The following is a 13,499-nucleotide window of genomic DNA, read 5'->3' on the forward strand; positions in this document are numbered from 1 at the left end:
ATCCACTTCTAAAGTCACTGTACTTCACTTAGGTTAGAATGAAAAAGAAATGGGTGAAAAGTTTCTGGTTGTGCATGAGATTTTTTATTAGCTTTGTTTGCTTCAGTCTGCCTCATCTCTTGGATATGTAAAGAAATCAGGACTTGCAGCGAGTTCAGCGTGTGTCATCCCAGGACAGCTGATCATGTAAGAAGGGCAAGAATAAGCCCTGAATAATAAATAGCCATCCCTGGTAAATTTGATGCATAGTACTGTCAAAGAGTAGTGCACTGAACCTCTCCCTGGTGGTCTCTACTTTGCATTTCAGCCTAGATTATGTTGACCCAGAGGCAAAAGTTGATTGTGAAAAGAATGCGAGACAGTTCAGGGTCCAGAGAGAAGCTGCAGGCATTGCCCTTCTGGTCTCTACATTCTGAATGGCTGTCAGCAAGATCTATATCTTGAAAAAAGAAATAAGATTTATTGAACTACAGTATCCCAAAGAGACAGAAAAGATATAAAACCATGCCAAGTAAGTACACTGTAAAAGGATTTACCCATTGCATACTGTCCAATTAAGCATAAAACAAGAATGTCAGCACTGAGTGATTCTCATTTTACTTCGAGCTATGCTGTTGCCAGTTCCATTCTTTGTACAACTCCTGAATATAATGGGCCAGTCTTGTTTTTCATTAGATGTTAATTTCACCAAAATGTGAATCTTTTACTTTCAACAGCCAATCTTGAATATTGGGCAATATGTTTTTGTTTCCATTTCCTGGCAAAGCAAGATCTGTATCTTAATGGATATGTATTCCTTTTGGTATCTATCTAAAGAACAGCATAGGGCAACGGGTCAAACAGTACCCCCTCCTGGAGAGGTATTTGATCTTGAGAAAGGCAAGGTTTTGCTACTGGTTCCAGGGATAAATGGGGAATTTTTTTTGAACTGCTGGTAAATCCGAACAAAGTTTTTAAATTCACAAGGAAAATATCCAAAAGTAGAGGGAGTCTGGAAGACGAAGGGAACAGTGGTTTAAACTAGCTGAAGTCAAATGAATTTCTGTGCGTTTTGTTTCTTTGGAATATCTTCTTGTGTAGCTTTTGGCTTTTTGCCTCCTATGGCTCAGGACTTTCTTTTATTCGTGCTCTGAAAGAGAAGGAGTAGTGTAAACTTGAACTCTCAAGAAAACCAGCAAGGCTATTTTCCCCTTTAAGCCTGACTCTGCCTGCTATGATCCCTCCTTTCATTAAATTATGTGCTCGCTCAGATCTGACTCTGCCAGAAATATAGCAAAATAACTTCTAACAAAATCCCCAGCAAGTGTAAACCTTTTGCCCCATAATTTCTGTCCCAGTGGGTAATACAATATACAACAAAAGCTTGAAGAAGGAAATTCTGTTTGTCTTGTCAGCTTGAATGAGGCACAGCAGGGTTTTGCTGAGAATCTGTGTGTATGTGTCAACTATGGAGACTACGTTTGCAGACATACTCCAAAATCTTCAAAACAGAGGGCAGTAGTGTCTTGCATGAGCTATGGACTGAGGTGGCCTTTCAGAGTAGTCTTTAACAAAGTGTGTTGTCATAGGCATTTTCCACTACCATTGAAGAGGCTTTTGGAGAGGAGGCAGGAAGCTGCTTGGTGACCCTCACTAATGGACTCTGCTCAATTAAATCTCCTTCTGAGGAACATTTATATTGAATTTTAATGCCATTTGTCATATAAAAAATATTTTATGTGGCTAGTCAAAATAAAACAAATGGGTAACTGTGACTCAAGCCACATTTCAGTGCAAAAAGATGCACTGTACTGCTGATGTTCAAATCATTTTTTTATTACACGAAATATCTGAGAGTTCTGGAGAAATTGAGTGCATTGAGATTTGCCATCAAGCCTTGCTAACTTTATCTACTTTCTCCACTCCTCTGGTAGCCACTCCAGCTCCCTGAGTATCTCTTTTCTTCATCTCAGTGGACACGAGCAGAAGCCTGCTTATTCTTAACCCCAGTATTGCCTTTCTTCGGGGTGCGGGTGGGGAGAGGAAAGTTGTTCTGCCTAGGCATAATGTAGAACAAAGAGCAGAACAGATTGATGCATTGAGGTATGTGGAAGGAGAGGGGATAACAAGTGCTTGGGTTTCCATTTTTGAATGTGTTTGAGAGATGAAAATAACTTGTAGTCTTATGTTCTGTTATCACTTAGCAGGGAATGAGTGGAGGAAGCATTGGGCTTTATGAGTAGAGGGCTAATGCTAGTGGTCATTTAAATAATGAATCACCCAGACACACATTTACATAACGGGGCAGTCCTATGGTCCTTCCACACATAGTAGCCATTTATACTAGAGCTAATATCACTTGTGATGTTATGTACTCATACCAGAGTTCACAGTAGCTATAGAAATAAAAGTTAATTGAGCACAGGCCCATAGTTATAGAGGACCTGAGGGGCTGAGCCCCTCCAATTAACCCCCTGCTTGAACCTTAGGGCCCCTTCAATCGGAGCCCATCGAGCATGGGGGCCAGGGAGCATGCCGAGTGAGGGTGCTGGCGATCAAGCTGGAAAGCAAGCGAGGGGGTCTCCTTCCTTCCCTCACGCCTTTCCTCCCATTTGCCCCCCCCCCCCCCGCAAGTGCTGCTGCTGCCAGACCCACTTGAGAGGAGTAGCAGCAGTGGAAGCAGCAGAGCCATCCCTGCCAGGGGCAGGGGAACATGCCAGATTCCTTTCTCTTCCCCCAAACAAGCACAGGGCTGCCTGGCAGAGAGTCTCCCCTTCCTTCCCTCCCTCCTGCCTTCCCTCCCATCCGCTTCCCCACCCCCTGCTGCCAGGCCTGCCCAGCATTGCTGCTTCCCTCATGGCAGCTGTTGATGGTGCAGGGCTGAGCTGGCTGTGCTGCTGGGGCCCCGGATGGCTGGCTTGAGTGGGGAGAGGGAGCTCTTGATGCCTCCGTTGCTGGTGCACCAGCCTGGGGGTCTCGATCTGGAGTGTCTTCTTTCTCCTCTGCCTCTTCCTGCAGGGCCGCGAAAAGCCATCTCTCTCCCCTCCCCACCCGCTAGCTTGCTTGCTCAAGCAGTGTGAGTCCCTTGGGGGGGCGATGGTGGCGGAGTGGCGGTGGAGACTGCGGAGCTCCCTGCCACTGGATGCGGGCTCCTGCTGGCCCCACTACCTTAACATTTCTCTCCTGGACTCCTCCACCCAAAATTTTCTGACTACGGCCCTGAGGAGCAGCACCAACTTCAACAGTATCTGTGAAAGCTTGGCTGTCACTCATCACCTACAACATTATTCACTGGCTACACTCCCACATTAACCATGCACAGAGATAGTGATGGCCAGTCAGCCCTTTCACATCACCCAAACCAGTGTGCATGCTCTGTGGCAGACAGCCATGGGGACAGCATAACTTACCTTAACAAATCCACCCTTGTGTCTGCATGGGGAGGCCATAAGCTTCCCAAATGAAGGTCTGTCCCAAGAACTACAGCTGCATTTAACCATTTGTTGTAACACTAAATATGCCGCCTCTATAAGGAGAATTAGAGTTTTGCATTGGAATGGGATGGGAAAGGGTATGTGTGAGTGGGATATGCACAAGAAAGAATGGAAAAGACCAGAGTTAGCTCACAGCAGGCAGCATGGTACATTCCTTAGTATTGTATAGCCAGGGCCAGAGAGCAGGACATTTTCAGGGTTCAGACTACCCAAGCAACCACTTGAGGCCCTGCAATCCAGTGAGGCAGTGAGGCTAAGAAGAAGATGACGACTGCAGATTTACCGGTATATCCCGCCCTTCTCTCTGAATCAAAGACTCAGAGCAGTTTACAATCTCCTATATCTTCTCCCCCCACAACAGACACCCTGTGAGGTGGGTGGGGGCTGAGAGGGCTCTCACAGCAGCTGCCATTTCAAGGACAACTCCTGTGATAGCTATGGCTAACCCAAGGTCATTCCAGCAGGTGCAAGTGGAGGAGGGGGGAATCAAACCCATTTCTCCCAGATAAGAGTCAGCACAGTTAACCACTACTCCAAATTGGCTCTAACTCCCACACAGTGGTGGAATAGGGGGAAGTGATGAGCATGGCTTACACTTTTTGTCACCTCTCAGACCAACGCCACTGTTCTGCCTGGAAGATAGCAGCTGGTAGTACCACTTGGATGATATTTGTGGTTCTTGGAGCTGGCATCAGTACCATTTGCAGCCAGTTATATATTTGACTGTGGGCTTGTGTTCTTTATCTTCTGCCCTGAAGAGAGTTCTTATGGGAAATCTTATGTGAGTTATTTGGATGCTTACTGGATCTTTTGTACATCACTGTGGGACTTATTGACTGTTGTTTTTCCTATTTGGGAGCATAATTTCTGGTTGGCCCATTCCTTCAAGTGGTCTAAGCCCCAGAGCTCTGCAGTCTGTTATTTTCTCCCTGATTCCTACAGGGCTGGCTATTAATCAGAAAGGCTTTGTGATAGTCTTACATCAGAGCACTTGCTAACAAGGAATATGAGACTCTGTGGTTTTCAAAAATTGAAACTGACAATTATCTCCCCGTGTGGCTTTTTTCCCCCTGTGAGACTAGTCTGGAGTTGTGATCCACCATAGAAAAGATATAGATCTGATGGGGAAAACTGAACTTCAAGAAAGCATTGACCATGTTTAATTTCCTCTTCTTCCTTCTTTGTGCTCAAACATTACCTGCATTCTTTGCAATCCATAGGGTACAGAATATTTGGGAACTATATTATTTTAACATATACCTACATGGAGAATGAGTGAAGCCTGCCTAGTTAGAGGAGATCCTCAAATAAATGACTGGTTCTTGTTGCTTTAAGAGCTCCTGATTGATTAGTTAATTTTTCCTTCTTCTTCTTCTTCTTCTTTTTTTTTTGCACATATGGAGCTGCTTTATTATTATTTTTTTTAACTTTAAACATTTTATTAAGGCATAAAAGTAGCTTACAATCCATAGCGCAAGAAGTTTACCGTCAAGATTAACAGAAATAACATCGTAAGCTTAATAGACAGAATACAGAGCAAAAATAACCTTTAAAAACAAAATACAAACTGAAGGTAATAGTAATTATAATTATAATAACACAGTATTTGAAAATAAAATAAGATCAGGGAAAGGAAAAAGGAAGATATAATACACTTTAAATAACTTGAAATTAACTTGTTAAGAGAATTTTATAGCAAAAGGAAATCCTTATACATTTTATTTTTAGAATAAGAGTTAGCATAAAATGGATCGGTGTCAAGCTTTTCTAGAATGGGAAGCCAAGTTGCCAGATATTTAGCGTAGGCTTGGTATGGGTCTTTGTGGTCTATGGCTGCCTGAATTTTATCCATTACAATGTGTTCCCAGACTTTAAGTAGCCAGTTGTCAAGTGTCAAATTCAATGAGTTTTTCCAGGACTGCGCAATCGTGGTTTTAGCAGCTGTCAGGAGTTTAACTATCAAGGATTTTTTAGAAGATGAAAGACGGGTATCGGACCAATGATTGAGAAGTATCCTTGTTGGTTCATCTGGGATCAAGACCCCAGTTAAAGAGGAGAGATGGGCACAAATTGAGGTCCAGAATGGTCTGATTTTGGGGCAGTCCCACCAGCAGTGAAAATAAGAGGCTTTGAGCCCACAGTTTCTCCAGCAGTCTGAAGAGCCTAACTGGGTCATATGGAAGAACTGGTTAGGAGTAAGGTACCAACGTGCTATCAATTTAAAGTTTTGTTGAGATATATTTATAATGGTAGATTGTAGGGCATCACTAGCCCATATAGAGTCCCATTGGTCGGGAGAAAGGATGATGCCACAGTCTTTATGCCATTGGGTGGTGTAAGAGGGTAAGGTTGCTTCGAGTTTAGACAATAAGATTCGATACAGCCGTGAAATGAGACTTTTAGGCGTTCTCTCTTCGTGAAAATGAAGAACCAGATGTTCGTAGTCAGATGAAGGGCGAGAAAATGAAGAGATCACTTTAGGGTCCTGAAGAAAGTGCCTAATTTGAAAGTATTCAAACCAAGGTGCTGGCTTAGTCAAAACTTGGTCTAGATCATTTTTAGGTAGAAGTTGTTTAGAAGATGAAAGAAGATTAAAGAAAAAAATGTTTGAGGAGTCTCTCCAGACCTTGAAAGAAAAGGGTAGTTGGGCAGGAAGGAAATATTTTTGTCCTATAAAAGATGAGATAGTAGAGAGTCCTGGAGCCAGAAAATGACGCTCCGAATCCCATACTGACAAGAGTGCCCTGAGGAATGGGTTCATGAATTGCCACGGTGGGCGTTCATTTTTCTTGAGCCATAATAGTTCGTAGTATTTCAGTGGGGTAAAGTGAGCTTCCTCTATGGGCGTCCACGGCGGCGGGGGATGTTAGTACAATATTTTGGTCATCTGGGATAAAATAGTAGCTTTATAATACTTTGCAATGTCGGGAACTGCTAGGCCACCTTTTTGTCTTGATCGACATAAAGTTGAAACTTTGATTCTAGGCTTTTTATATTTCCAGATAAAGGAGGTCAGTATTTGTTGCCAGGATTTTAAGGTAGGCTAAGAGATCTCAATAGGAAGAGCCCGAAAAAGATGTAAAAACTTGGGAAAAATAAAGGATTTAATTACATGGATTCTTTCCATCCAGGATAGTTGCAACTTATCCCATTGCTTTAGCGTGGTAGTAATCTCAGAAGCCGTGGCCGTGTAGTTAGTTTTTAATAGGCCAGCTATATTTAAGGGGATTTTCAGCCCCAAATAGGACCAGGAATCAGAGACCCAATGAAAGGGGTAGTTTGCAACTATGTCTTTTTTAGAAGTATCGGAAATTTTAATCGGGTAGAGAATTGATTTCGAGTGGTTAACTGAAAGACCTGAAAGTTTACTATAATCAGACAGGAGAGAGGAAACGGCTTTAATAGACTGTAGTGGATTTGTAATATATAAGACTATATCGTCGGCAAATAAACTTATTTTAAAAGTAGAATTTTGGACAGAGATACCAGAGATCTCTGAAGAAAGCCGTATCAAATTTGCAAAGGGCTCTATGACAATGGCGAATAGCAGTGGTGATAGGGGGCACCCTTGACGAGTCCCTCTTTCTAGGATAAGTGAAGGGGACTGTTGACCATTGATTTGTATAAACGCGGATGGACAGGAATACAAAGAATCTATAACCGTTCTGAACCTAGGTCCGAAACCCATGTGATGTAAGACTTTTTTAAGGAAGAGAGGTTCTACACTATCGAAGGCCTTCTCTATATCTAAGGCAAGAATGCAGGAGTCGTATGGCTGAAAAGTGCAATATTGAATTAAGTTAATTGTTTCTCTAGTATTGTCCGTGATATCGCGATTCGGAATAAATCCTGATTGGTTGGTGTGAATATAGAGCCCTATGATTGTGTTCAATCTAGCAGTCAAAATGGAAGTAAATATTTTATAATCGTTATTTAGTAAAGAAATGGGGCGGTAAGATTTAACATTTAATGTGTCTTTGTCTTTTTTGGGAATCATAAGTATTTTCGCCTGGGACCAGGAGGGAGGCATACAGCCAGAGTCCAGAACAAGATTGCAAACAGTGGTAAGGTGAGGTACCAGGGAAAGATTGAATTTTTAATAAAATTCTGAAGGTAGTCCATCTCTACCTGGGGTTTTATTGATTTTGGAGGCCTTAATGGCGTCAACGACTTCAAGGGAAGAAATCGGAGAATCTAAAAAGGCTTGGTGTTCATGGGAGAGTTGGGTAAGGATCTTCTGGTTTTGAAAAAAGTGGTCTATTAGGTGAGAAGGAGGATTGGACGAGGTATATAGCTGCTGGAAAAACTGATGGAAGGTGTCCAAGATTTTTTTATTTGATGAGTGTATTTTGCCAGAGTTGCCTCTAAGACATTTAATCTGTCTCTCACCTAGCTCTTTCCTGAGTTTCCACGAGAGTAGCTTCAACGAACGGGGGTGGTTATACCAGTATTTTTGTTTCACGAATAGTAGATTTTTTCGAATATTAGATGTTTCCAATAAGTCTAGTTTCTGTCTTTCGAGAACAAGTTTTTGGTAAATTTTATTAGAGCAGGTTTGCTTGTGTTTTTGTTCCAAGTGTTTAATATTGTCTAAAATAAGTTGTTTCAGTTCTAATTTTCTTTTTTTGTAGGCCGAATGCAGGGAGATACACTTGCCTCACAGAACAGCTTTCATTGCGTCCCACACAATTTCTTTGGAAACCCCACAATCCAAATTGTTTTTGAAATAAAGATTAATCTCTTGCTCTAATTGTGTACAAAATTCTTGGTTCAGAAGGAGTGATTTATTTAATGTCCAATTAAATGAAGGCCTGTCCTGAGAACCAACATGCAGTGTGCACTCCAACCAGGCGTGGTCGGAAAGTGTCCTGAGGCCAATATTGGTGTAAGAAACCTGGTTCAATAAGGAGGGAGAAATAAGAAAATAATCAATCCTTGTAAAGGTATTGTGTAATGCCGAGAAGTAGGTGTAGTCCTTAACCCCCGGGTTATGCAGTCTCCAAACGTCACATAGGTTAAAATTTTGAAGGACAGATTGCATAGGTGCTGGGGAAGAAGTCGGGGGAGAGTGTGGCTTAAAGGATCTGTCCCACCTGGGGTCTATGATTTGGTTAAAGTCCCCCCCTATAATGACTGCCCCTTCTTGGAAAAGGGCAAGTTTAGAAAGCGTGTCTTTTATAAAGGTAATTTGTGAGGAGTTGGGAGCATATAGAGAAACCAGAGTGAAAGGAGAGTCATTAAGTGTACCTTTTATAAAGATATAACGTCCTTGGGGATCGACTTCTTGAGCCGACAAAACAAACCGGGTATTTTTTGAAAGTAGAATGGCGACTCTGCATGATTTAGAAGAACCAGGAGCTACGTACTGTGTATGGAACCATTTAGATTGAAGTATGGTGGAGCTTGCCGACTTAATGTGGGTTTCTTGTAGGAAAAGAAGATCAGGTTGTAATTTGGTCAAAGCGGAAGAAAGCCGCTTGGCTTTAATAATGTTGTTAAGGCCTCTGCAGTTGAGAGAAATTAACTTTAAGTCAGACATAATTTAGGTACATTAAAGTAAAAAAAAACATTGTTAAGATCCATATAACGCCTGTAGAACCCGGACTGGGGCTCTGTATAACAATGATGAGAAGAAGTAGAAAAAACAAGTAGCAATGACCAGATTTCCCTTGTTCTCACAACACAGAATAAACAAAGAGAGAACTTTGGGGTGGGAGTACCAGGATTGGTGACCTGACTGCAAAAATCTAGGTTCCCAACGGCAACCATATTTGTCCGAACCAAATTGAACAAACACAAACCACTTTTCAGTATAAATGTAAAAATTTCCAAAACCCCAAACACCGCTAAAGGGATCCACTGAGTTCGTGGATCATGGCCAGAGTATACCAGAACATACCAGTGCTGGTCAAAAAGCACCGTCTGAAAAGGGCCATAAATAAACACCAGTAAAAGGTACCTTTTCCCCTTAAAAAAACAAATCAACAATATTAACAACATAAATCTTACTAAACTGTTCATTGTTTCCAACCAGGAAACAATGCAACTTTACTCAGTATATAAGAAATATACAATCTAATATGGAGGGAGCAAAAAGAAGGAACATCCCGGCTGTTCCCTTAACAATGTGACATAATAAGAGGAAAGAAAGACCCCGCTCCCTTAAACCAGAACAAGATGGCATGGGTAGTGCAAATACAACTGTTCAGAAGCAGGAGATGGAAGTAGCAGGAGGTGAACTGAACGTCCGTGGAGAAGTCAGCGTCGTCTTCTTGGCTTGAAAGAAAACGGTGGGTTGGTTGAACGAGATGAAGTAGCCCTACTTGAGTCAGGAGATGAAGGAGAGTCAATGTTTAGTTGTTTAAGAAGATCACAGCCGGAGGTGAAATCAGAAGCTGTTAGCCGAAGGCCCTGGTGAACAACCAGTATCTGGATAGGAGAAGCCCAGCGGAAGCATATTTTGTGTTCAAATAGTGAGTTTAGAATCGGCTTCATTTCTTTTCTATGCTGCAGGGTTTCCGGTGAAAGATCAGCTAGAACCAGGATCTTTTTTCCCTTGTAGAGTAGACCCTCTTCAGATCGGGCTCTCTGTGAAATCAGGGTTCTGGTCCTGGAGTCTGGAACCGTGGCGAGTATGTCTCTTGAAAAGTCTTTTGACTTGGGCTGTAATGCCCCCAGACGGTAGGCAGAATCAATAAGAGGGGCGACTCCATCTTGGAGGTGGAGGGCTGAAGCAAGCCATGAGGCAATGAAGATTTTTACCTCCTGGTTCTCTTCCGCCTGTTCTGGCAGGCCTCTAAATTTCAGGTTAGCAGCCCTTAATCTGTTATCCAGGTAAAGCACCTTCTCATGGAGCCATAGGTCTGAGCTTTGCAGGGCTTGTACAGCCTCGTGGGCCACCGTAGCCATTTCCAGCGCTGAGTCTGCAGTTTGAGTGACTGCTGAAAGCGTTTCATTAATTTTTTTTAGTTCTAATTGTAAGGGGGTAATAGCTTTGCTGATCTTCTCCCCCATTGTGACCCCTATTGAGTCCTCCAAGCGTGAAATCGCCGCTTGAAATGTTTGGGTCGTTAATAAAGAGCCCTCTTCCTGAGCAGGGCCGGGGGAAGGGCTGGACTCCATTTCAGAGAGAGGTAAGGGCCCGGGGCTCGTTGGAAGAAAGTTTAGTACCTGCTGCGTCGGTGTGGCTTTCGCAGGAGTTTTCTTGGCTGCCTTGGTGTTCCCTGCAGTTCGTTTGCCCATGCCAGGTGAAAGAAATAGTTGGGAACGGGAACGGGAGCAGGAGAAGCGGGAAGGGACTGTGAGCCGGGAGCTGCCGCTTCAAGCGTCCACCATCTTCCGCGTCGCCCTCTGCCTCAATTTTTCCTTCTTTATGTATGTGTGCAATTTTAGTTTTAGATAATGAGAAATCATTTGGCTACCCAGCAACTTTGGCATTATTCTGTGCCATCTGAAAACCCTTGCTGATTCTCCTCTAAAAATTCTGTGCCTCTATTTCAAAATACATTTTGTTAATGTGCATTTTAACTTCTTCATGGCAAACTCTAATTATTCTAATGATGTTCTGGCCCTTTTCATGTTAACTTCTATAATATCAAAAATGAAGACCTACTAAATTGTTTCTACATAAAACCCGTGCTGCAGTGTAATTGCAAAGGACCTACACATGTGTAACTGGCACTAGTTATAAAAAAATCCAAGCTTTCCCCAACTAATGTCAGCCATGTGATTTATGTAAACACTTTGGGAAATCAGGCATATTAGTGCAGTATTGGAGGCAGTATCTGTCTAACTCAGCTGACAGAAAAATGTCAGTTACATTCAGTGTTCCCTCTAAGCTGAGTTAGTGTGAGCTAGCTCACAGTTTTTTAGTCTCTGGCTCACAGAGTTTTGTCTTAGCTCATGAAGAATGGCTCCAGAGCAAACTAATTTATGCAGTAGCTCACAACTTTAGTGCTAGTGTAGCAGGGAAACCCTATTTATACATTACCAAATTCTGCCGGATCAATAACGGAGGCCGCGGACACGAGGGATCAGGAAAACAGCTTCTTTATTTAACGTGCATAAGCGCTCTATACACGGGCATCAGAGAGAGGGTCTGAACTCTCAGCTCTGAGCAGCGAATTACAAATTTCTGCTTCTTTTTATTGGGTTTCTTCTCCCCAATTGCCAACTCAATATACTACGTCACAAATATACTACGTCACATTTTTCACCACAATTCGGGTTGTTTTTCAACCGTCAGGGCCTCTATTAGGGCCTTTCCTAGGGCCTCTGTAAACCCTGGTTCCTCTTTCTCTGGAAACATTTCAGGTTTCGTTCTATGTTTTTCAGCTTGTGGTTTTAACAAGGTCAATGACCTGTCACAGTTCCCTTTTTGCAAGCTAACACTCCTTTGTTTCAAGCTGCTATAGAAGATTATTTCTCAAAAGCACTCTTACATACTTCTAACATTGCTATATTGATTAGGTATTGGTATTAATTATTGATCCACTGCTATATTCCCCTCTTTCAAACGGAGTTTGATTACTTATCATTACATCCACAAACCATCACACACATACTAAAATCAACCTACTTAAAGCCAAACATCAAACCCATAATACATTTGATAATCAATCAGCTGGCTGTTGCTCGAGGAATTTCTTCTTCTTCCCGGAGTGTAGAGCAATCGAGCTCCCTAGCTGCAACCGCACAGGAGTTGACCGCTCCACGCCAAGGGAGAGTCATTTCTGATGCCTGTGGAATCCTGCCGTTTCCGGTAGGCCAGGATCCAGAGGGCGTTGCCTGTGGAACCTCACTACTGCCGGTGAGTGAGGTCCAGAGGTCGGGCTTCAAGCAATCACGTCTGGGGCCGAAGCTGCACCTAGAAAGCCTATCTAGGAAAGCTTTGGTTAAAATTGCATAGTAAAACAAAATCTAGTTCAATACAAGCCTATCCTATCATCGTAACATTTCTTTCCAGGGCTGGGTTTTCTCATCTTAACAATCTTCCAAAGGGCTTCTCATGAATAAAATCACAAAGAACTAAACCTTCTTTCTTACTTAAGCATCACAAGATATGAGCAAGGCACTAAGCAATGTGTCAAGCTAAAACTAGCTCAGAACACATTTTGACTACTTAACTCTTCCCAGGGACCAACCTACCTTTTCCCTTCTTCTGTGGCGAGTTCTTGCTAGCAAAGGAAAGGCAATATTTCTCTTTATTATTATTATTATTTTAAGCGCAGAAAGCAAATGAATCAAAACTACTTCAAAAGGGGTCCCCTCTTCGTGACTTCACATCAGGGTTTTAACAGGTGGATCCTCCTCCAAGCCTTCTTCTTCTTGGAAAAGCTTCTTGAGGTTCAAAAGGGCAGAAGCCGCTGCTTCTTCCTGGAGAGGCTCTTGTGGACTCACATCTATCTCAGGGGCCAGGCCGGCTGCTTCGTCTATGTCTTCTCCGTTTCCGTGCTCGTCTCTCTCTGGTATCGCCTCAATTGCAGCTCTTACGTCTGAGACCTCGTTCCAAGCTGTGTGGTTTTGCTTGTAGGGGGCTAGATACCATCCTGTGGCCACTCTCATGACTCTTGGTTCACGCATTGCATGCCAGTGGTGGTCGAGCACTCCCCTTCGGCCTCTTCCTCTGTCGCGGAATTGGGGAGGGGCGTCTGGGCACGAATGGATCCAGTGCCCCCTCCCGCGGCAAAAGGCGCACTCGTCGCGTGCCAGTGAGGGTCTCATAGCCCTGGGCCTACCCGGAGGTCGGGGCATCTTTTCTTCTTGATCGTCTGGGGGTCTTCTGCCTCTACCACGACCCTTTGAGGTCTTCTTCCCCGTTTCGAGGTCTTCCTGGGCATCTTTAAACTCTAGGGCTTCATTCAGCTCCTTAAACATCAGAAACCGTTCATGACCCTTGATTTCGAGGTTATAGGTACCCTCGTAAGTGCCGAAGGTCTTCGCAATGGTCTTCTTCCAGTGCTTCTTCCCAGCTGGAGCCGCTGTCTTTCTGGCTCGTCCCTTACGACCAACTTTAGGGGGACTATC

The 13,499-nt window shown here is 43.2% G+C and overlaps 1 protein-coding gene across 1 annotated transcript in view; it reads left to right on the forward strand.

The window, feature by feature from the left end:
* Nucleotides 1-13,499, forward strand: part of DAAM2 (dishevelled associated activator of morphogenesis 2) — a 349,542-nt gene that overhangs the window by 18,442 nt on the left and 317,601 nt on the right. The window lies entirely within an intron of this gene.

The sequence above is a fragment of the Heteronotia binoei genome, chromosome 1 (genome assembly GCF_032191835.1).
Source record: "Heteronotia binoei isolate CCM8104 ecotype False Entrance Well chromosome 1, APGP_CSIRO_Hbin_v1, whole genome shotgun sequence".
Taxonomy (NCBI): Eukaryota; Metazoa; Chordata; class Lepidosauria; order Squamata; family Gekkonidae; genus Heteronotia; species Heteronotia binoei.